The 24,721-nt window shown below is 36.9% G+C and overlaps 1 pseudogene; it reads left to right on the forward strand.

Annotated features, from left to right (window-relative positions):
• The first annotated feature begins 9,908 nt into the window (after positions 1–9,908).
• On the forward strand, positions 9,909–10,437 carry LOC119506030 (annotated as a pseudogene).
• The last annotated feature ends 14,284 nt before the right edge of the window (positions 10,438–24,721 follow it).

Below are 24,721 nucleotides of genomic sequence, written 5' to 3' on the forward strand. Positions count from 1 at the left end.
TTATATAATTATATAATAATTCCTTAATAAGGTCTTTAGCTTTTGAGGGGAAAAATGGTATCATTTTATGCACAAGACATGCTTAGGGTATACAAGATAGTAAAACATGCATATTCTCCCCTGTAGGATATTACAATCACAACAAGGAATTTGACCTACTTAACCTTAAAATTAAATTCAACATAATTTAATCATACTTTGATGAGATAAAAGGGATTTCAACATTTTTACAATATTTCATACAAATATTAGAGACTAATTTAAATACAAATCCAAAAGTGCCAATCAATAGAAATTGTTAGTCCAAAGATGGAAAACTAAGTGGCTATCTTTTGTATTGGTAAACAACCAAACTTGGAAACCAAGTCAAAGGAACTTTAAAAGACTAGAAACTTAGCCTTTGAAATACTTTTTTGGGGGGTATGAGAACTATTTAATTATAACCAGAAAACAGTTCAATGAAAATATGAAATATATGACTTATTTTACCATACAGGGTCATAAACTCTTTAACATACTAACATGTTTCTTAATTTGTCTCCTATTCCTCCACCAAGCCAGCACAGGTCTGGACAAACAGTAACTGCACACTAATAAGGGGCAAGAAAACTGTAGCTGGTTCTTTAGCATTTGAAAAAGAAAGTGCTAAGCTGATTTTAATCAGAATATAGTGGTTATATGTCTAACAGCCACATTATTATTTTGGGGACAAATTTAAGGAAAAATATATTTTCTATAGTATAGATGAATCACTTTATACATTCCTCCCAGAAACATTTGCCTTTGAGAAATATAGCTCTGAAAAATAGCTACAATTTGTTAATATTAAGTTTCTGTCTCTATAATCCTAAAAAAAATGACTCGAATAGCAGATATAAATGATCTAGTTATTGCAAATTACTATCACCATTAGTCACAAAAATATTTGATAACACTCCCTTAGATTTGTACAATGTTTTTAGTTTTTCAAAGACTACAGGTTTTATTTTAATCTTATTTTCCATACTACCCCATAAAAAAGGGTTGATAGCATCATCCCCATTTTATCATCTCTACTTGACTAGAGCACAAAAAGATTAAATAAAACCTCAAAGTCTCAAAGTTATAAAACAAAACAAAACACTAAACCTGGATTCCAGTAAATAGATTTGATTCCCCAGTCAAGGTCAAGACTTGTTTTAATGCCACAATAACAACAAAATTGATTTTTCCATCTCCCAGGATTATAATTGTGATGTGCTCAATAAATTTTATATTTGATTAAATCTGGTTAAGGTACAGGATTAGATTGCTTTACGTATACTTAACATAACTATTGAATAAGAAGGCTAATATTCAGTGTGGGCCTAATGAAATTCTGCTTCTTTATTTTACAGTAACATCAAAGACAGATACATGGGTTACAACAAGGCAAAGACAATATTTCCTGCAAACTCATCCAAACTTTGCATACTAAGTACATTTACAACACCCTTGACAAGGGTGCTAATTCCAGAATTGCTGGTTGATGAGTAGTTGACTTGAGAACCAAAGTGTTTCTTATTCCTAATAACCAGAAAAACATATTTTAAAATCCTACATTTATTTCTAAGCATACAACACAGAAAAGAGGTCTTAACTATTAATAGTTAACTCTAGATATCTCTTGATGATAAAGGATTAAGAAGTTATTGTGAGAATGTTCACTCTCACTTCCTTTCTAGAATTTCATTGGGCTTTATGTAGTGGTAGAATTTGTTTTTTAAGCAAATTTAATCTCTTTCCTTATATGTATTTCGAAACCTCTTTTCTCCATAACTGCCCAGATTTGATAAAGGGCAAATTTTAGATAAAAGCGATTGGATCCAATATTAATCCTTACATTTTGCAACAATTTTTTTTTTAATTTATTTCCCAGGTTCTCTTAATGTTCAGGACTACCAAAACACAATATAACTCACAGGAAAAAAAGCACTTAAATATACTCAGGGTGCCAATTTGAATGTTTTGTGTCCCCCCAAATGCCAATGTCTTTGATGCAGTCTTGTAGGGGCAGATGTATTGGAGTTAATTAGGTTGGAACCTTTTGATTGTTTCCATGGAGATGTAGCCCACCCAACTGTGAGTGACACCTTTGTTTAGGGTGTGACCTCTGATTGCATGTTTCCATGGAGGTGTGGCCCCGCCCATTCAGTGTGGGCTTTGCCTGATTCACTGAAACCCTACAGAAGCTCAGACAGAAGGAGTTCATAGCTAGCTACAACCAAGAGGGACACTTTGAAGAATGCACAGAAGCTGAGAGAGGAGCTGCAGCTAACAGAGCAACATTTTGGAGATGGCCTTTGAAAGCAGACTTTAGCTCTGGAGAAGCTAAGGAACACAAATGCCCCAAGAGCAACTAACAGTGACATTTTTGAGGAGCTGCAGCCTAGAGAGGAATGTCCTGGGAGAAAGCCATTTTGAAACCAGAACTCTGGAGCAGATGCCAGCCACGTGCCTTCCCAGCTAGCAGAGGTTTTCTGGATGCCATTGGTCATCCTCCAGTGAAGGTATCCAATTGTTGATGACTTACCTTGGACACTTTGTGGCCTTAAGACTGTAACTTTGTAACCAAATAAACCCCCTTTATAAAAGCTGATCCATTTCTGGTGTTTTGTGAAAAGTCAGCATTAGCAAACCAAAACACCCAGTGAAACTACTTCAGAATTAAGACCTGAATTCTTTAATCTCAAATTTAATTTATGCTCTTCTCCTTAATTAACCTAATTTTCATCTCTTCAGTATTATTTCTTTGTTGATTCAATCAGGTAACTTCTTTGAATCTTCCCAAACTTTAGCTTTATACAATCCAAAAAAAAAACAAAGTGGCAAAATGGGACATGAACTGCAAAAATAGAGTCTAATTTAAGTATAAAAATAAGGTTATAAAGGCTATAAACAATGAAGAGAAGACTCTTTCCTAAAGGTTCCATTAACAAACCCTCTAAGTGCCAGCTGATTTTTCAATCTCCAGAGAACCATTAAATTCATCTACAAAAATCTTGTTAATTAACCCAGTGGAATGGATTACATTAATTCATCAGGCTGGAATGATTTAGGGTGGGGGATAATTAAATGGCCTCTTTCATTTCTTCTTTAACAATGTTTTTTTAAAATTCAAATTAAAAATTCTAGTTACAAACATTAAAATTTATCTATGAGTTATTAAAGCTCTTTTATTTTTGAGCAAAGTAAAAAGTCATACACTAATCACCAGATGTTTCTTTACTCAATGTAATTATTAACAAAGTAAACTAAAGTTAGAAACTCTGTTATTATGGCCTTTTGTAAGTTATAACTTGATTTTCTAAATGTTAAATCATTCAGAAGACAAATGACCAAAATTAGACTGATGAGATTAATTTATGAATTATTTTGGATTGAAGAGCCCATGAATGAGAAGTATATTTTGCAATGTGCAATCTTTTCATTCATTCATTCATTCATTCATATTATTATTATCATAATTAAGCATTAACTGTTTTCCTGGGACTGTTTCAGGTACTGGATATACAAGAACAAATAAAACAAAGTCCATAATGGAGTTTGCAAATCTAATTTTAAAGATAAATTCCCCCTGGAGAATATAGCAGGAGTGGATGCAACTCTTACCAATAATGTCTCTTCAAAGCAAACCACTCTAAAGAGTTTAAAGGTCATGTAGTCCAATATTAGCTCAAGGATTTAAGACTTCAGGTTGAAAATCATAGATATGGTCGTTTATTTTTTCTTATCAGTATTTTTAAAATAAATCTTGATGAGACCATTCAAAATAATCTCTAGGACTGGTAGCCTTGAGAAGCTAAAAAGAGCAGCTAAAAATCTCTAAAAAGAGATAAAAACCTAATACAAAAATAACTTAGGAAGATATTCTACAGTAAACAGTAGGAACATAAATAAAGCAAGTATTAAACTATGTCTCCAATTAATTCCACTCTGTTATTGCCTAGTGAGAAGTTAAAATTGTAAAAGCCCTCTTCCTCAGGATGCTAAATGTACCTGGCATAACTGCATTTAAAAACTGTGCTCTGGAAGCAAAGTTCCCATGATTTCCTTCAATAAGAAAAAAAGAAAGTGGACTAAATGACATTAAAATTAAAGGTATAACTAAAATCAAAGATCAGCTGCTTTTATGCATTTTTTAAACTAAATAATGTACACAAATCTTAAGTACAGACAAACCTTGGCGATATTGAGTGTTCACTTTCAGACCACTACAATAAAACGAATATCACAATAAATGAGTCACACAAATTTTTTGGTTTCCCAGGGCATACAAAAGTTATATTTACACAATTAAGTGTGCAATAGCATTATGTCTTAAAAAACAAAGTACATAACCTTAATTTAAAAATATCTTCTTGCTAAAAATGCCAACTATCATCTCAGCCTTCAGCAAGTCACAATCTTTTACTGGTGGAGGGTACTGCCTTGATGCTGACGGCTGCTGACTGATGGTGGTTGCTGAAGGTTGGTGTGGCTATGGCAATTTCTTAAAATAAGACAACAGTGAAATTTGTCACATTGACTCTTCCTTTCACAAAATTCTCTGTAGCCTGCAATGCTGTCTGAAGCATTTTACCTGCAGTAGAACTTCTTTCAAACTAGGAGTCAATCCTCTCAAACCCTGCTGCTGTTTGATCAACTAAGTTTATCAATTAAGTTTATGGAACATGTTAAATACTTTGTTGCTATTTCAGAAATGTTCACAGCATCTTCACTAGGAATAGATTCCATCACAAGAAGCCACTTTCTTTGCTTCTCCACAAAAGCAACTCCTCATCTGTTCAAGTTTTATTATTATAAGATTGCAGTAATTCAGTCACATCTTCGGATTCCACTTCTAATTCTAGCTCTTTTGCTCTTTCCATCAAATCTGCAGTTATAGCCTCCACTGAAGTCTTGAACCCTTCAAAGTAATCCAGGAGGCCTGGAATCAACTTCTTCCAAGCTCCTGTTAATGTTGATATTTTGATTTCCTTCCCTGAATCATTAATGTTTGTAATGATATCTAGAATGACTGATAAATACTTTCCAGGGGGTTTTCAATTTACTTTTCCCAGATCCATCTGAGGAATCAATATCTTTGGCAGCTAAAGCCTTAGAAAATGTATTTCTTAAATATTAAGGCTTGAAAGTCAAAATGACTCCTTGATACTTGGGCTGCAGAATGGATGTTGCGTTAGCAGGCATGAAAACAACATTCATCTCATTGAACATCTTCATCAGAGGTCTTGGGTAACCAGCAGCATTTTCAGTAAGCAGCAATATTTTGAAAGGAATCTTTTTTCTGAGCAGTAGGTCTCAATGGTGGACTTATTCAATAAACCATGATGTAAATAGATACGCTGTCATCCAGATTTGTTGTTCCATTTATAGAACACAGGCAGAGCAGACTTAGCATAATTCTTAAGGTCCCTAGGATTTTTAGAATGGTAAATGAGCATTGGCTTCAACTGAAAGTCACAAGCCACATTAGTCCCTAACAAGTGAGTCAGCTGTCCTTTGAAACTCTGAAGCCAGGCATTGACTTCTCTTCTCAAGCGATGAAAGTCCTAGAGACCATCTTCTTCTAATAGAAAATTGTTTCATCTGCACTGAAAATTTGTTGGTTGGTACAGTTATCTTCATCAATGATCTTAGTTAGATCTTCTGGATAACTTGCTGCAGCTTCTACATCAGCACTTGCTACTTTCACCTTGCACTTTTATGTTATGGAGATCATTTCTTTCCTTAAACCCCATGAAGCAACCTCTGCTAGCTTTGAATCTTTCTTCTGCAGCTTCCTTACCTCCCTCAGCCTTCACAGAATTTAGAAGAGTTAGGGTCTTGCTCTGGATTAGGCTTTGGCTTAAGGGGAATTTTGTGTTTGATCTCTTATCCTGACCACTAAAACTTTCTCCATTTCAGCAAAAAGGCTGTTTCACTTTCTTGTCACTGTGTGTTCACTGGAAGAGCTTTTTTTTCCTTATTGTGATTGTTCACATACCATACAATTATCCAAAGATCCAAAGTGTACAATCAATTGCCCATGGTATCATCATACAGCTGTGCAGCCATCACAATTAATTTTTTTTCAATTTTTAGAACATTTTCATTACTCCAGAACAGAAATAAAGACACACACACACACAAAAAAACTCAACTCCTCCCATACCCCTAAACACCCACCGTCCATAAATGATTCAGTTTTGCTATAGCACATTTGTTACTCTTGATGAAAGAATGTTAAAATACTACTAACTGTAGTATATAGTTTGCATTACATATTTTTTCCTATGTGCCCCTCTATTATTAACTTCTAGTTATAGTGTCATATATTTGTTCTAGTTCATGAGAGAGATTTTTAATATTTGTGCAGTTAATAACGGACATTGTCCACAAGATTCACTGTTTTATACATTCCGATCTTTTAACCTCCAACTTTCCTTCTGGTGATATAGGTGACTCTGAGCTTCCTCTGTCCACCACATTCACACAACATTCAGCACTGTTATGCTCACAACATGCTACCATCACCTCTGTCCATTTCCAAACATTTAAGTTCATCCTAGTTGAAATTCTGCTCATAATAAGCAACCACTCCCCATTCTTTAGTCTCATTCTATATTCTGATAACTTACTTTTCATGTCAATGAGCTTACATATTATAATTAGTACATATAAGTGAGACCCTGCAATATTTGTCCTTACGTGTCTGTCTTATTTCACTCAATATAGTGCCCTCAAGTTTTCTTCATCAACCCATTTTTTAAGATGGTTTTGTTCACACACCATACATTCCATCCTAAGTAAACAATCGATGGTTCCCTGTACAGTCACGTATTTATGTATTCACCACCATTGCCACTATCTATATAAGGACATCTCTATTTCTGCCACAAAGGAGGAGGGAGAGCCAAAGAAGGTAGAGAGAAAAAAAAAGAAAGAGAAACAAAACAAAACAAAACACAATATGACAGCTAGGAAGCAACAAAAGGAACAAAAGTAGAATAAACTGTCAGACAACATCACCAATGCCAAGAATCCCATACTCTTCCCCTATGTTCCCCAATATGTATTTAGCTTTGGTATATTGCCTATGTTATATTAAAAGAAGCATAATACACTGTTTCTGTTAACTATAGTCTCTAGTTTGCATTGATTGTATTTTTCCCCAATCCCTCCTCATTTTTACAGCCTTGCAATGTTGACATTCATTTGTTCTCCCTCATGTAAAAACATATTTGTATCTTTTATCACAATTGTTGAGCACCCTAGGCTTCACTGAGTTATACAGTCCTAGTCTTTATCTTTCCTCTTTCCTTCTTGTGTCCCACATACTCCTAACCTTCCTCTTTCAACCATATGCACAGACATCTTTGTTCAGTGTACTTACATTGCTGTGGTACTGTCTTCCAGTATTTGTCTTCCAAACCTCTCATGCCTGTCTTTTCCTTTCTGTTTGTAGTGCTACCTTTAGTGTTTCCTATATAGCCAGTCTCTTGTTCACAAACTCTGTCATTGTCTGTTTGTCAGAGAATATTTTAAGCTCTCCCTCATATTTGAAGGATAGTTTTGCCAGATATAGAATTCTTGGTTGGTAGTTTTTCTCTTTTGGTATCTTAAATATATCACCCCACTTCCTTCTTGCCTCCATGATTTCTGTTGAGAAATCCGCACATAGTCTTATCAAGCTTCCTTTGTATGTGATGAATTGCTTTTCTCTTGCTGCTTTCAGGATTCTCTTTTTATCTTTGACATTTGATAATCTGATTATTAAGTGTCTTGGCATAGGCCTATTCAGATCTATTCAGTTTGGGGTATGTTGCGCTTCTTGGATCTGTAATTTTATGTCTTTCATAAGAGATGGGAATTTTTCATTGATTATTTCTTCTATTATTGCTTCTGCCCCTTTCCCCTACTCTTCTCCTTCTGGGACACCAATGACACATACATTCCTTCATTTTGTTTTGTCCTTAAGTTCCCAGAGACATTGCTCATATTTTTCCATTATTTTCTCTCTCTGTTCTTTCATGTGTAGGCTTTCAGGTGCTTTGTTCTCCAGTTTCTGAGTCTTTTCTTCTGCCTCTTGAGATCTGCTGTTGTAGGTCTCGATTGTGTCTTTCATTTCTTGTGTTGTGCCTTTCATTTCCATCATTTCTCTCAGTTATTTTTTTGACCTTCCAATTTCTCCCTTATATAACGCCCAGTGTTTTCATTATATGCTTCATCTCTTTTGTCATATCTTCCCTAAACTTTTTGAATTGATTTAGTATTAGTTGTTTAAATTCCTGTATCTCAGTTGAAGTGTTAAGTTTGTTTCTTTGACTGTGCCATACCTTCATTTTTCTCAGTGTAGGTTGTAGTTTTCTGTTGTTTAGGCATCCAGTTTCCTTGTTTACCCCAATCAGGTTTTCCAAGACCAGAACAGGCTCAGGTCTAAAATGAGGCAATAGTATCACATCTCCCTGAGAGTGTCTTAGATTGATACACCCTGTGAGGCCTCAAGTCATTGTGCTTTTCTGCCCAGCAGGTGGAACTTGTCAGCCTGCAGCTCCAGACTGGTGTAACGAGGTGTGGCACATGGCTGTTTTCCCCCAGGCTCTGGGGTTTGGTTCTGAATGGAAGGTGGGTAGTAGAGCCTGGCAATGCCTCTTTCCTTCTAGGGAAAATACAGTCCCTAGGGAGAGGTCATCAGCATTTGAATAGTCTCTGACTATTCTACCTCCCCCTTGTCTGGGTCTGAGTACTGGGAATTGACAATGGCTGAAGCTTTCTCCACTGAGCTGAAAAAGGGACAGAAAGCCCTGCTTCAGGGTCAGTCTGCAGACCTCCTCACTTTCACCTGTTGGCCAGAGACAGTACCTGGTCCTCTGGGCTTCCCCTCCCTCCCAGAGAAGTCCTTTGGCTCTCCAAGGTTAGTCATCATGAAAACCCTCTGTCTGCTTGTTGGGGATTTGTAGTGAGCAGTCCGTGCTTGTCAATTAAAACCCCAGTTGGAGCTTAGCTGGGCTATATTCAGTTGCTCACACAGTGCTGCTATCACCACAAGGCTTTGCAGTTCAGGCCATGGGGGGAAGGGGCTCCCAGCTTAGATCCACAGTTTTTACATACAGATTTTATGCTGTGATCTTGGGCATTCCTCCCAATTCCCAGTTGGTATGTGATGAGTGGATGGTCACGTTTGTCCCCCCACAGTTATTCCAGATTATTTACTCATTCCTGGTTGTTTATTAGTTGTTCCAAGGGGACTGACTAGCTTCAATTCCTCTCTATGCCACCATCTTCTTCCTGGAAGAGCTTTTTTAAATTTGCTTGAAGAACTTTTCCTTTGCATTCACAATGTGGCTAACTGGTTCAAAAGGACTAGCTTTTGGCCTATCTCAGCTTTTGACATGCCTTCCTCACTAACTTAATCATTTCTAACTTCCAATTTAAAGTAGGAGACAAGAAATGCAACTCTTCCTTTTACTTGAACACTTAGAGGCCATTTTAGGATTATTAATCGACCTAATTTCAATATTGTTGTGTCTCAAGGAATAAGGCGGCCCAAGGAAAGAAAGACAGCTGGGGGAATGGCCAAGTCAATGGAGCTGTCAGAACACACACATTTATCGATTAAGTTCACTGTCTTACATGGGTGCAGTTTCTGGTGCCCCAAACAATTACAATTCCACCTGAGGCAACTGCATGTACTGGCAGGGATGCTGCAGACCAAGTGGCTGGCACCCATGCCATGAAGGGGCCAACCTGGGTGCACCCATGACCCAGGACAAAGGCCCCTCCATGGGTCCAGCCTGAACTCCAGGAGGCCAGAGGTGCTACTCATGTATTGTACAGGGAGTAAAAGTTTGTACAGTGTTAAATCTTAATGCGTCCAAGGATAAAGTAAGAGTGGTGGAACCCTTATGAGGGCTAGGTGGGCACCTGGACCCAGTGGAACCAAGGAGAACTTCTTCAGTGAATTTCAAAAGGAAGGTGTCTCCACAGAAAACAATGGGATTTATTTAGAGCTGACATTGGAAAACTTATCTCAAGGCTTGAAAACTGCCCAGAGTACCAGAGTTTGAAAATCAAGCTGACCACTCAATAAACCAATAAACACTTTCCCTGCCTCACACTAGTTGCATTATGATACATGACATTCCTATAAAGGTTATTCTGCGGAAACTGTGGAAGGATTTACAAGAACCTACAATACCAGACTCTGTTGTTAGTAATTATTTACCAGTGTTGAAGACTATGAAGATTATTGTGGAGCAAATGAAAAACATTAGCAGTAACCTTATTATTGGAGATGAGTGGCTCTTACAATTTCTTGCCAGACAAGTAAATCCTACAAAGGTTCTATGCAATATCATGAGAAATAGGATCATTCATTTTGATTTTCTTCATGAAAATGTTTCCCTTCAGTATTTCATTCTGGCATTGTCATAGTACCACCTTACCATATTTGGGAGCTCAAAGACCTTGGTTGTAGTGGGAAGTGACAATAGGCTCATATGTTCTAAGTTATTTGTCTATTTCCTCTGAGTTGCACAAATCATACACACTTTACTTATTTCTTCCTTGTACAGTTTAACTAAAAATTGAATTACTGAAACACAGTTGGATCAACAAAACTTTTTTTCCTCAGGAAAAAAAAACCCAATTACAATAGTAACATCAAAGATCACTCATCGTAGATCACCATAACAGATGTAAGAATAATGAAAGAAGTTTGAAATATTGCAAGAATTACCAAAATGTGACAGAGTCACAAAAGGAGCACATGCTTTTGGAAAAAATGGTGCTGATAGACTTGCTTGACACAGTGTTACCACAAACCTTTAATTTGTAAAATCGTAGTATCTGTGAAGCATGATAAAGTGAAATACAATAAAACAAGGTAAGCCTGTATATAGCATGATGAATCTTTGCATACTTAAGCACACAGATCTTAAGTATATAGTATGATGAAATTTTACATATGCCTATATCCATGAAAACACCAACCAGATCAAGATACAGAATTTTATCAGTAGCCCAGCATGCTCACTTACGTCCACTTCTAATTACCTCCCTCTAAATGGAATCAGCATTCTAAAGATCAGCTACTTTTACAAATTTAGAAACTTCTAGAGTAAATTTAGAAAGAACTGAGTCTCAACCAAATTTTAAAATAACTATGGTGTGGTAAAGTTCACTTGACCACTCCCAAGACAGAAATAAAAAAGAAGAATTTTATTATTTCTTACACTATGTTAAGTACTTATTATATTTTTCTAGGCATGGTGGCAATTAATTCAGATTCATATTCAGGGGAAGACTTTCAAGAAGATGTGATATTAAAGCTGATTTTTAAAGAACATATAAGAGTTTGCTAGAAAAAGCTAGAAGACGATGTTGCATGGAAGGATGTATGAATGAAGGAGAATAAGTGCATGCGTACAACATATACATTCAGAAAACTCTATGTATCGTGTTAGAGAGCAAAGGATTCAGGTAGGGAAGTTGTAAGAGAGAAGCTGCAGAGGTAGGAAGGAGGCAGATCATTAGGGTCTTATGTATTAAAATGAAATTAAACTTTATCCTGGATATTAATAAGGAACATAGTCTGAGTCCAGGCAATCAGGAAGACAGAAGGCATCATCAGATACTAATTTTCAGGAAGATCACAGTGTGGAGGATGGGTTAGTTATTGGAGAAGTTGAAGGATTGAAGCAAGAAAAGAAGCTATTGCAGTCACGTGAGTCAAGGAGGAGCGGGTGTGTGGATCCAAACAGCCAATGGCAGGGGCATATGAAGGAATTAACTAGAAAGATGCTAAAGTGGTAAAATCTACAAGACATTTTGACTGCTTGGAAATAGGAAATGAGTGGCTTCTGGGTTTCTGGCTGTTTCTGGCTTAGGAAATGTTGGTACCATTCACAGAGACTGATATCCTTTGCATAACATGCAGAGGAATGACAATGAGTTTGGTTTTAGATACGGAGAGTTCCAAATGCCTACTGGTTATCAGGTTGAGGTACCCAGAAGGCATTAGGATAATAATAGCTAACATTTATTAAGTACTTACTGTATGCCTGAAGTTCCTTCTAAAGAATCACATTATATTACAAGCAGGAATTCTAATTTAGAAAACCTGGGTTGGGGCCCACATAGGTGCATTTTTAATAACTCCTTTGAGGATGTGATGTTGGGAGTTCACACTTTGAGAAAGGATACCAGAGATACTATGATTCATTGACCATGCCTAAATATCTCCAGAATAGGGAGAGAGCCATGGCGTTTCTTCCAGTTTTGCAAAGCCCTTTTGAAAAGTTAGGAACTGGAATTCATTTACATTTGGCAAAGTGTAACTTTCTAAGAACCAAAGGCTAGAAAAAATCAGCTTCTTGGACACTAAGTGATTTTTATCCATTATAGCTTAATGAGATGTCTAAATGGATGTGAAACACATGGATTAAAATATGTGCATGTTTTTAAATGAGGAGAAGAGCACTTGACAAAATTGGATGGAGAGATTTAAATGAAACCCAGGGCCCCACAAGAAGTTTGACAAATCCAAATCATTACAGTTTCCCCTTTATGCTAAAGAGCATATTTTCTCTCAAACCATGTATTAGTCTAAAAGAAGCAAGTGTAGGGTAAGAACCTCAATTTGATAGGCTGGTGATTGATCTTTCAAATTTGTTTGGATGGATATTTTTTTCCTTAATGTACCCTGTGTTGTTTTCCAGGCTCTAAAGGGCAATCATAAAACTCAAAGAGTTTAGTAAAGGGTATATATGTGCTAATCAGATGTAAAACTCTAATTATTCTGTTGGGTTATTCCTAGATTGTGCAGTGCTGAAAAAATTAAATGTGTTGGCCATCTATTATTACTTTGCCTCATTGCCTTCTGCCAGCTTCATGACTTAAAGTCCAGGAATAATCTAGTTGCCATTACCTAAACACTGCCCTGATAAAAACACATTCCTTTTGCAATAGCAGCTTCTTTGCAAAAATTCAGGACAGAAATTACAATTCAGATTCCTAAATTGAGGAACGGCCTGCAAGGAATATTCCCAAATGAGAAACTTTCTGTTTTGCCATTTACTATTTTTCAATCCAAACAGAAAAAAGACAAATATTAATAACTGAGAAAAATAAAAATGGATATATATCATTGGGATAACAGATACCCTGTTGGTGAGAACAGCTCATACTATTTCATAGATGGACACTCATTTTCCCAATTAGATTACAGCCCTCTCAAAAATAAAGATTATGATTTTTTATATCCTATAAACATCTTTAGCAGTGTTTTATACATGTATACTTCGCTTTTTGTCATTAACTTTTCCCAATAATCATAGTGAAAAGAAAAAATGTACTTTTTAAAATACACTAAAGGGCTCCCTAGTTATCCTCCCATTATTAATTTTAATTAATGAACATTAATAGCCAAACATTAATTAATGTCAAATAACATAAACTGTATGTGAGGAAGAGTTTATTTATGGACCTAAAATTAGCACCACTCTCTTATGAAGTTCTATACCATAACTTTTGTCACCTTTGAGGATCCGATAAATCCAGGTAATTGAATGAAATGCAATTCATCACTCTCGAAAAAGATTTTAACTGCATCACTACAGATCTTAAAATTTGTCAGTGGTTTCCCCTCGCCCACAAGTTGCTTTACATTAAATGATAGTCCTTCTGTGATCTTTCCTCTTCCTATTCTTCAGTCTCATCTCTCCTCTCTTTTCTGCTTTAACTTCAGGCAATAGCTCCCCATACATACCTCCTGTCTCTTGCCCTTGTGCCATTTTAACATGTTCTCCCAGTAATGTACTTCCCCACAGTCATCACCAGCCCCTTACCATCTCCCTACTTTATCTGGCTAGTCCCAACACATACATCATTTCATCTAGAATGTGATTCCTAAACCCTTTCTAACCCTACCAGAGTGTACTTGTATGTTTGATATCACTGTACTTACCACCTTATTTTACAACTAATATTATTCTTTTAAGTGTCCACCCTAGTAGACTAAGACCTTCCTGAGAACAAAACTAGACCTTATTTAAGGCTTGGCTCCTAAGCACTGAGCACAATACCTAGCAGTGGAGTCTCCTTAAACTTTCATTAGATGAATAAAGGAAGAAAGAAAGGAAGGAATGAAGGAGTGAAGTAATGAAGGAAGGAAGGAAGAGGGGCAGAAGGAAGGAGGGGGAAGAAAGGGAAGAAGAAAGGGAAAAGGAAGAAAGAAAGGACAGAGATAGGAAGAAATGAGGAAGGAGAGAGGGAATGGGGCGGAGGGAGGAATAGAGAAAGAGAAACGAGTGGAGAAGGAAGGAGGCAGAGACACAATTCAAACCTTGGATCCTAATGATGGGCCTGTCTGTAATATTTATCATGTTCAAGGTGAAGAACATAAACAAAGTTGACCTGGACATTTCAGGTAATTTATATTAAAATAAGGTAGAAAACTAGCTGAAAATGTGGAATGGACACAATCCTAAGATCTGAATTCACTCCAGTTCACTAAATGGCCTCATAAAAAGCATATTCAGAATACAGTCAGAATCTCAGGGGTGGGACCCAGGCATCAATGCTTTATAAAACTCCCCAGATGACTCACCAGATGACCCTAATATAGTACAAAGTATCTTGAAGGACTACAAATAGTATTCAACATAAAAGGTTCTTTGAATTTTTCCTTAACCTTTAAATTTTAAAATAATTTCCAACTTACACAACAGTTGCAAAAATAAGAGAACCAATATAAGTTCAACATACCCCCCACCATGCGCACACAGAGATACCCAAATCTACATTTTCCATATTTGCTGTATCATTCTATTTATTCATCTATCCATCATTCCATCAACCAATCTGTGCACATGTTTATATATACAAATTTTTAAACATTTGAGAGTAGGTTATATATACCATATTAAATGAATCCATACTTTCCCAAACATTTTCTAAGAACAAGCATATTCACTTACGTAACCCCCTTGAGTTCAGTTCTCCAGTTCAAGGAATTTAACATTGATATAAAGCTTACAGTCTATATTCAAGTTTTTTTCACATGCTCCAATAATGTCCTTTTGAGCCTTTTCTCCTCCATTATAAGATCCAGTCCAGGGTTATGTATTTCATTTAATTGTTGTTGTCTCCTTTCTCTAGTTTCTCCAGGTGAACAAATTCCTTGATTTTTGCTCTTTCTTCTTTTTTAATATACCTGTACTGATACTGCTTCTCAAAAACCAATCAGGACTCAGGCAATAATTAGGTATCCAAATTTAAGTGTGCGCCCCCACTACAAAGCATTTGACTGAGAACAGCTATCTTTTCTATATGACTAAATACATACATACACTAATAGGAATAATACCTGAAGATGACACATTTCTTTGGCACTAATTACACAACACATCCTGAATTCAGAAATATTAAAATATGGAGTAAAAATTTTCATTTAGTGATTGAATCATGTGTTGGACACTGTGCTAAACACTGCATGCATTATCTTATCTAATATTCACAAAAACTCCAAGAGGTAGTTATTTTTAATATCTCCATTATTTGGATAAGAAACCTGAGGTTCAGTGAGGGTAACTTTTTTAAAGATCACATAATAAGTAAACAGGAGAGTCAGGATTCAAACATAGACCTTCTGTTTATCTTCCACAACATTATTCAATCTATTTCCTCAGTGTAGCCTTTTCTGACTATCAGCTTCATAATTCAGATTCCACAATTCTAACTTAAAAATTCTGGGGTAGCCACATTACTGTGTGTCCATAAATTCCTCAAGTAACCTACTGGGGTTCTGAAACTACATTAAACATTATAAAAGAGGAAAAATGCCAGAAATAATGTCAGCTTTCAAAAATGTGAAATCTCGATGAAAAAGACACTTACAAATGTACAATGATAAAAAAAATCCACACAACATTAAAGAAGTACTAAATTTTGCAGGGCTGTCCTGCAGAAGTTCAGAGAAGGAAACATGATTTTAAGCTAGAATAATTATTAAAAGTTGTCCCAAACAACTTTTCAGTAGTGTTCAACCTGTTATTTAATGACCTTGGTAATGAAAATGGTTGATATTGACAGTAAGAGTCCAGCGGTTCCCTTAAAGGAGAGAAAAGTCTATTGAACTAAAATTGCCACTTCGGGGAAACTGGAGATCTGAAGAGAGAAAGAAAAATGTTTAAACTCCTCATCAAGTTCAGTCTTGTTAAATAAAATCTGTATTGGAGGGTAGGATAAGCAATCCTGATACATTTATTTATTTAAGGATTTTTCCCCCAGACAAATTCCAACTAGACAATAATGTTTAACTACACTGCCTGGTGAATTGGAAAATCTCCTGAATGAAATCAGAACCTCCAATATCCAATATCCAAAGGGATAAAGTGAGTCATCACCACTGCCTGTTGAATGAAAAAGAATTACTCTGAGGAAAATACATGTAAAAAATGACACCCTGTGGATTAAATAGGGAAACACAAGAGTACATAGGTAAATTAGGTGTTTTCCCTGCACCAATTGTAATTATTCTACAATTTCCAGATTATAAATTTTCACTATTGTCTTTCTCTTGATCTAAGTATCTAAGCTATAGTTTTTAACCATTGTTCCAGTTTGCTAATGCTGCCAATATGCAAAATACCAGAAATGGATTGGCTTTTAGAGGGGGGTTATTTGGTTACAAAGTTAGTCTTAAGTTCATAAAAGTGTCTGAGCAAAGATGTCAACAATAGGGTACCTTCACAGAAGAATGGCCAAGGGTATCTGAAACACTTCTTTGCAGTAACAATCTTCGTAAGGGCAAGCCCCAAGATCAAGTGCTTGACCTACCAAGCCGGTGGTACCTTGCCTTGTCTTTTTACATTTCAATAGCTCATCAGAACTGCAAGGACAGAATTAAGGGTTGCCTTTATTTTTTTTTAATTCAATGTTATTGAGATATATTCACATACCATGAAGTCATAGAAAGTGTACAATCAATTGTACACAGTACTATTATATAGTTCTGTGTTCATCAACAAAATTAATTTTTGAACATTTTCATTACCACACATACAAAAGTAATAAGAATAGAAATTAAAGTGAAAAAGAACAATTAAAGTAAAAAAGAGAACACTGGGTGCCTTTTTTCCCCCCATTTTTCTACTCATTCATACATACACTGGACAAAGGGGAGTGTGATCCACATGGTTTTCCCAATCACATTGTCACCCCTCATAAGCTACATTGTTATACAATCATCTTCAAAATTCAAGGGTTCTGGGTTGTAGTTTGATAGTTTCAAGTATTTACTGCTAGTTATTCCAAGTCATTAGAACCTAAAAAGGGTTATCTATATTGTGCATAAGAGTACCCACCAGAGTGACTTCTTGGCTCTTTTGGAATCTCTCAGCCACTGAAACTTATATCATTTCATTTCACATCCCCCTTTTGGTCAAGAAGATATTCTCCATCCCATGATGCTGGGTCTAGATTCCTCCCCGGGAGTCATATTCCATGTTGCCAGGGGGATTTACACCCCAGGGTGTCAGATCCCATGCAGGGGGCAGGGCAATGATTTCACCTGCTAAGTTGGCTTAGCTAGAGAGAGAGGGCCACATCTGAGCAACAAAGAGGCATTCAGGAGGAGACACTTAGGCACAATTATAAGCAGGTCTAGCCTCTCCCTTGAAGTAACAGTCTTCCCAAGGGCAAGTCCCATGATTGAGGGCTCAGCCCATCAAATCACCAGTCCCCAATATCTGTGAGCACATCAGCAACCATCGAGGTGGGGAAGCAAAACACCACTGCATTCTCCCCCACCTCCTCGGGGGGGCTCTGCATATTTTTTTCATTGTTTTTTTTTTAATTAACTATATAAAAAATTAAAAAAAAAAAAAACATAGAATAAAAAACATTTCAAACAAGCCAAAACAAGGGAAAAAGAAAAAGACAACTAACCTAAAATAACTACTTTACTTCCAACATGTTCCTACTCTACGCTAAGAAAGTAACCTAATAAAGCAACATTTCTATGAACTTGTACCTACCATACCCACCAGAAATCGACAAACCATTGTCATTCCTGGGCATTCCCAGACATTAAATTTACCCACAATAGCTTATCTGTTCTTACAGGGTTCTCGTTCCCCCTTCACTAATTGCTCTCTATTGCTCGGTCCCCTACATTCTATATTATAAACCATTTATTTTACATTTTTCAATGTTCACATTAGTGATAGCATATAATATTTCTCTTTTTGTGCCTGGCTTATTTCACTTAGCATTATGTTTTCAAGTTTCATCCAAGTTGTCATAGGTTTCATGACATCGTTCCTTCTTACTGCTGCATAGTATTCCATTATGTGTATATACCACATTTTATTTATCCACTCATCTGTTGAAGGACATTTGAGTTGTTTCCATTTCTTGACAATTGTTAATAATGCTGCTATGAGCATAGGTATGCAGATATCTGTTCATGTCACTGCTTTTAGAACTTCTGGGTACATACAGAGAAGTGCAATTGCTGGATTAAAGGGTAACTCTATATCTAGTTTTCTAAGGAACTGCCAGACTGACTTCCAGAGAGGCTGAACCATTAAAAAGCCACACCAACAATGAATAAGAGTTCTAATTTCTCCACATCCTTTCCAGCATTTGTAATTTCATGTTTGATGGCAGCCATTCTAATTGGTGTGTGAGACAATATTTCGTTGTGGTCTTAATTTGTGTCTCTCTAATAGTTAGTGAACATTTTTTTCATGTGTTTCTTAGCCTCATTTGTATTGCCTCTTCAGAGAACTGTCTCTTCATATCTTTTGCCCATTTTATAATTGGGCTGTCTGTACTACTGTCACTGAGTTGTAGGATTTCTTTATATGTGCAAGATACCAGTCTTTTGTCAGATACATGGTTTCCACAAATTTTTTCCCATTGAGTTGGCAGACTCTTCACGTTTTTGACAAATTCCTTTGAGGTGCAAAAAAGGAGGAGTTCCCATTTATCTATTTTTTCCTTTGTTGCTTGTGCTTTGGGTGTAAGATCTAGGAAGTGACCTCCTAATACAAACTCCTAGAAGTTGTCTCCCTACATTACCTTCTAGGAGTTTTATCGTACTGTCTTTTATATTGAGGTCTTTGATCCACTTTGAGTTAATTTTTGTGTAGGGTGTGAGGTAGGGTTCCTCTCTGATTCTTTTGGATATGGATATCCAACTCTCCCAGCCCCATTTGTTGAAAAGACTGTTATGTTCCAGTTCACTGCTTTTGGTGGCCTTATCAAAGATCAGTCAGCTGTAGATCTGGGGGTCTATCTCCAAATTCTCAATTTGATTCCATTGATCAATATATCTATCTTTGTGCCAGCACCATGCTGTTTTGACTACTGTAGATTTATAATAAGCTTCAAAGTTAGGGAGTGTAAGTCCTCCCACTTCATTTTTCTTTTTTAGTGTTTATAGCAATTTCACAGAATCTTTCCTTTGCAAATAAATTTGATAACTGGCTTTTCCAAGTCTACAAAGTAAGTTGTTGGAGTTTTGATTGGGATTGCCTTGAATTTGTAGATGAGCTTGGGTAGAATTGACTTCTTAATGACATTTAGCCTTCCTGTCCACGGACATGGAATATTTTTCCATCTTTTAAGGTCCCTTTCTATTTCTTTTAGTACAGGTATGTAGTTTTCTTTGAATAAGTCTTTTACATCTTTGGTTAAGTTTATTCCTTGGTACTTGATTTTCTTTAGTTGCTATTGAAAATGGTATCTTTTTCTTGAGTGTCTCTTCACTTCATTCATTTCTAGCATACAGAAACATTACTGACTTATGTGCATTAATCTTGTATCCCGCTACCTTGCTAAATTTGTTTATTAGATTAGTGGCTATATTGTCGATTTCTCAAGGTTTTCCAAATATAAGATCATATCACCTGCAAATAATGACAGTGTTACTTCTTCCTTTCTAATTTGGATGCCTTTTATTTCTATGTCTTACTGGATTGCCCTGGCTAGCACTTCTAGCACAATGTTGAATAACAGTGGTGACAGCAGACATTCTTGTTTCATTCCTGATCCTAGAGGGGAGGCTTTCAGTCTCTCACCATTGAGTATTATGCTGGCTGTGGGTTTTTCATATATGCTCTTTATCATATTGAAGCAGTTTCCTTCAATTCCTACCTTTTGAAATGTTTTTATCAAAAAGGGATGTTGGATTTTGTCAAAAGCTTTTTCAGCATCTACTGAGATATCATTTGATTTTTCTCTTTTGATTTGTTAATGTGTTGTAATACATTGATTGAATTTCTTATGTTGAACCACCCTTGCATGCCTGGAATGAACCCCACTTGGTCATGGTTTATGATGTCTTTCAATGTGTCTTTGGATTCAATTTGAAGGCATTTTGTTGAGAATTTTTGCTTCTATATTCATTAGAGAGAATGGCACTGTAGTTTTCCTTTTTTTGTGGCATCTTTGCCTGGTTTTGGTATTAGATTAATGTTAGCCTCATAAAATGTACTAGGTAGTATTCCATTTTCTTCAATGTTCTGAAAGAGTTTAAGTAAGATTGGTGTCAGTTCTTTTTGGAAAATTTGGTAGAATACCCCTGTGAAGCCATCTGGCCCTGGGCATTTATTTTGGGGGAATTTTTTGAAGACTGATTGTATCTCTTTCCTTGTGGTTGGTTGGATGAGGTATTCTGTTTCTTCTCTGGTCAGTCTAGGTTGTTCATATGTTTCCAGGAAATTGTCCATTTCCTCTACATTATCCAGTTTGTTGGCATACAGTTGTTCATAGTATCCTCTTATCATTTTTTTAATTTCTTCAGGATCCCCAGTAATGTCACCTTTCTCATTCATTATTGTGTTTATATGGGTCTTCTCTCTTTTTGATTTTGTCAGTCTAGCTCGGGGCTTGTCAATCTTGTTGATCAAAGAACCAACTTTTGGTGTTATTTATTCTCTCTATTGATTTTTTGTTCTCTGTGTCATTTATTTCTGCTTTAATCCTTATTTCTTTTCTTCTACTTGGTTTAGGATTAGTTTGCTGTTCATTTTCTAGCTTCTTCAGTTGCTCCATTAGTCCTGTGATGTTAGCTCTTTCTTCCTTTTTGATGTATGTGTTTAGTGCCATAAATTTCCCCCTCAGTACTGCTTTTGCTGCATCCGATAGGTTTTCATATGTTGTGTTCTCATTTTCATTCATCTCTATATGTTTAGCAATTTCTCTTGCTATTTCTTCTTTAACCCACTGATTGTTTAGAGTCTCTTATTTAACATCCAGGTATTTGTGAATTTTCTAAGTCTCTGATGGTTATTGACTTCTAATTGTATTCCACTGTGCTCAGAGAATGTGCTTTCAATAATTTCAAGTTTTTTAAATTTATTGAGGCTTTTTTTCTGTCCCATCATATTTCTGGAGAAAGTTGTGTGAGCACTAGAGAAGAATGTGTATACTGGTGATTTGGGTTGTAATGTTCTATATATGCCTGTTAATTCAAATTCATTTATCAGATTGTTTAGGTTTTCAATTTCCTTATTGGTCTTCTGTCTGGTTGATCTAGCTATAGGAGAGAGTGATGTGTTGAAGTCTCCCACAATTATTGTGGAAATATAAATTGCTTCCTTTAGTTTTGCCAGTGTTTTTCTCATGTAATTTGTGGCACCCTGACTGGCTGCATAAACATTTGATTGCTACTTCTTCTTGTTGAATCGCCCCTTTTATTAATATGTAGTGGCCTTCTTTGTCTCTCATGATATCCTTGCATTCAAAGTCTACTTTATCTGAGATTAATATTGCTACTCCTGCTTTCTTTTGGCTGTAGCTTGCAAGAAATAGTTTTTCCATCCTTTCACTTCCAAATTCTTTGTGTGCCTGTGTCTAAGATGAGTCTCTTGCATGCAACCTATTGATGGGTCATATTTTTTGATCCACTCTGCCAATCTATATGTTTTAATTGGGGAGTTTAATCCATTTACATTCAACATTATTACTGTGAAGGCACTTCTTGAATCAGTCATCCTATCCTTTGGTTTATGATTGTCATATATATTTTTTCCCTCTCTCTCTTATTGCCCTTTAATGAACCAATATTGAATCTCTTTAATACTGAGCCTTTCTCCGTATCTCTCTCTCCTTTCTTTGTTTCTCTGTCAGCAGGGTTCCCTTTAGTATCTCAAATAGGGCAGGTCTTTTGCTAGCAAAATCTCTCAGCATTTGTTTGTCTGTGAAAAATTTAAGCTCTCCCTCAAATTTGAAGGAGAGTTTTGCTGGATAAAGAATTCTTGGTTGGCAATTTTTCTCTCTCAGAATTTTAAATATGTCATGCCACTGCCTTCTTGCCTCCATGGTGGCCACTGAGTAGTCACTACTTAGTCTTATGCTGTTTCCTTTGTAAGTGGTGAATTCCTTTTCTTTTGCTGCTTTCAGAACTTACTCCTATTCTTCAGTATTTGACAGTCTGATCAGAATATGCCTCAGAGTGGTTTTATTTGGATTTATTCTATTTTGAGTTTGCTAGGCATTTATGATTTGTGTATTCATGTTGTGAAGGTTTGGGACGTTTTCCCAACAATTTCTTTGAATACTCTTTCTAGACCTTTACCTTTCTCTTCCCTTTCTGGAACACCAATGAGTCTTATATTTAGACGTTTTATATCATCTATCATAACCCTGAGGTCCATTTCGAGTTTTCTGAATTTTTCCCCATTCTTTCTTTTGTTCTTTCATTTCCCATTCTGTCTTCCTTGAGGTCACTGATTTGTTGTTCAGCTTCCTCTAGTCTTGTACTATGAGTATCCAGATCTTTTTAATTTTGTCAACAGTTTTTTTATTTCCATAAGATAATCTATTTTTTTATTTACTCTTGCAATTTCTTCTTTATGCTCTTCTAGGCTCTTCTTCATGTCCTTCATATCCTGTGCCATGCTCTCATTGTTTGTCTTTAGTTTTTTTATTAATTGCTCCAAGTACTGTGTCTCCTCTGATCTTTTTATTTGTGTGTTTGGGTTTGGGTTATCGATATTGTCTGGTTTTTTTTATATGCTTTAAAATTTTCTGTTGTTTTTGGTCTCTTGGCATTTGCTTAATTTGATAGGGTTCTTTTAGTATATGTAGGCTAATTCAAAGACTTATCTCTAATTTGTCAGATCTACAGCTTGGTGGTGTACACTTTCTCTAACTAATCAACAGGTGGCATGTGCAAGCCACCAATTCCCCTCAAGCCAGCTTTCCCCAATTTTGTCTTTGTGGTGTGTGGGGGTCTGATTCTTGTGGGGGTCCAATTGGTGCACCATGTTTGCATGTGCAGTTGGTACTGTCTGCCCTGAATGTGGGGCATGTATCTGAGAGGTTAGGAAGGGAGGGCGGCTTTAATAATCAAACTTCCCAGGTGTCGAGACTTAAAGCTGTTGCAACAGTCTAAACCTTCAGTTCAGTCTCACCACAGTTCGTCTCTGCCACTGACCCACAAGTACTTGATATTTGCATATGGTCCCTGGGACTGCCAAGTGGGTCCCTCTTCCAAGCCGTTTCCTTCTAGGCCCTCTGTTGAGGAAAGGCTGTGCTACATCACAAGTGCATGCTGTCCCTCGAGGGAAGTTCTGGGCCACAGAGCCGTGTAGGGGGGTTTCCAGCCTGTTGAAAGGATGGCGGCATGGGGCATGTTAATTCCCCCTTTGCACACAGCTCCGCATTCCTAGCTCCTGGACAATTAGCTGTGGGTGTGCAAAATGCTATTGTCCATGCGTGATATTGCGGTGTATGCATCCACTGCTGGAAACACTTCCCATCACACTGGGTTGTTTGGCATGGCTCTGGGCTATGACACCGGCACCAGGCAGGAGCGTTCCCAGCCGGTGGGAAGATGGCTATAAGGGGCTTTGTTTTTTTCCCCTTTTAGCTCACCTCTGCCTTCCTCACTCAGAGACAATTAGCAGTGGGTGAAAGTCTATCATCCACACCAGACACTGAGGCATGCCCATAGGTTGTGGAGACACCTTCCTGACACACCTCACTGTGTGGTTCTCTCTGCCGTATCCACAGCCGCTTTTGAGTTTTTTTAAAAAAAACTAGTCTGACTCCAAATGCCAACCCATGGTTTCCCCATACCTCAGTGCAGCTACTGGATATTCAGCAGGCTTACTCACTCATTTCAGAACACAGACTCCCAGTTTCACCAGGTGCATGGTCCCTGTGGATTTAGCAGAACTTGTCCAGCTGGTGCATCGCTGAAACTGGTGTTCTGGGTCACTTTCTGTCTTTTATCTATTATTTCTCATGGAGGTGTTTTTGCCCTGTCTCCTAACCACCATATTCCGGAAGCCTGGGCTTGTCTTTAAATAGTCTATACTGGGCCTTTCTTTTTCTATTGTTTTTCCTATCTTTCTTTTTTAAAAAAATCACTCTTCTAAGTAGCCCATTACAGAAAGCCTCAAAGACTTGCATTTTGGGCAAGAACAGAACTAAGATATTTCTGAGAGACAAAGCAATAAGTCTAGTGGGGGAGAAAGTTTGCTAAGGACAATAACTTCCCAAGAAAAGGGGGGTATGGCCCAGCTCCAGTGGCAGCCCTCCTTTGGTGAACTCAGATCCCAGGGGCGGAATTAAAAAACCAGCTTCAGTCAGCCACACCCCTGACAGTGTCAGGGTTACCACGAGAACTAGAGGCATGGCACCTCCTCGCACTGGTGGGGGAACTTCAGGCTGACAAATGCCACCTTTTGGCCAGCATAGA

The sequence above is a fragment of the Choloepus didactylus genome, chromosome 11 (genome assembly GCF_015220235.1).
Source record: "Choloepus didactylus isolate mChoDid1 chromosome 11, mChoDid1.pri, whole genome shotgun sequence".
Lineage (NCBI taxonomy): Eukaryota > Metazoa > Chordata > Mammalia > Pilosa > Megalonychidae > Choloepus > Choloepus didactylus.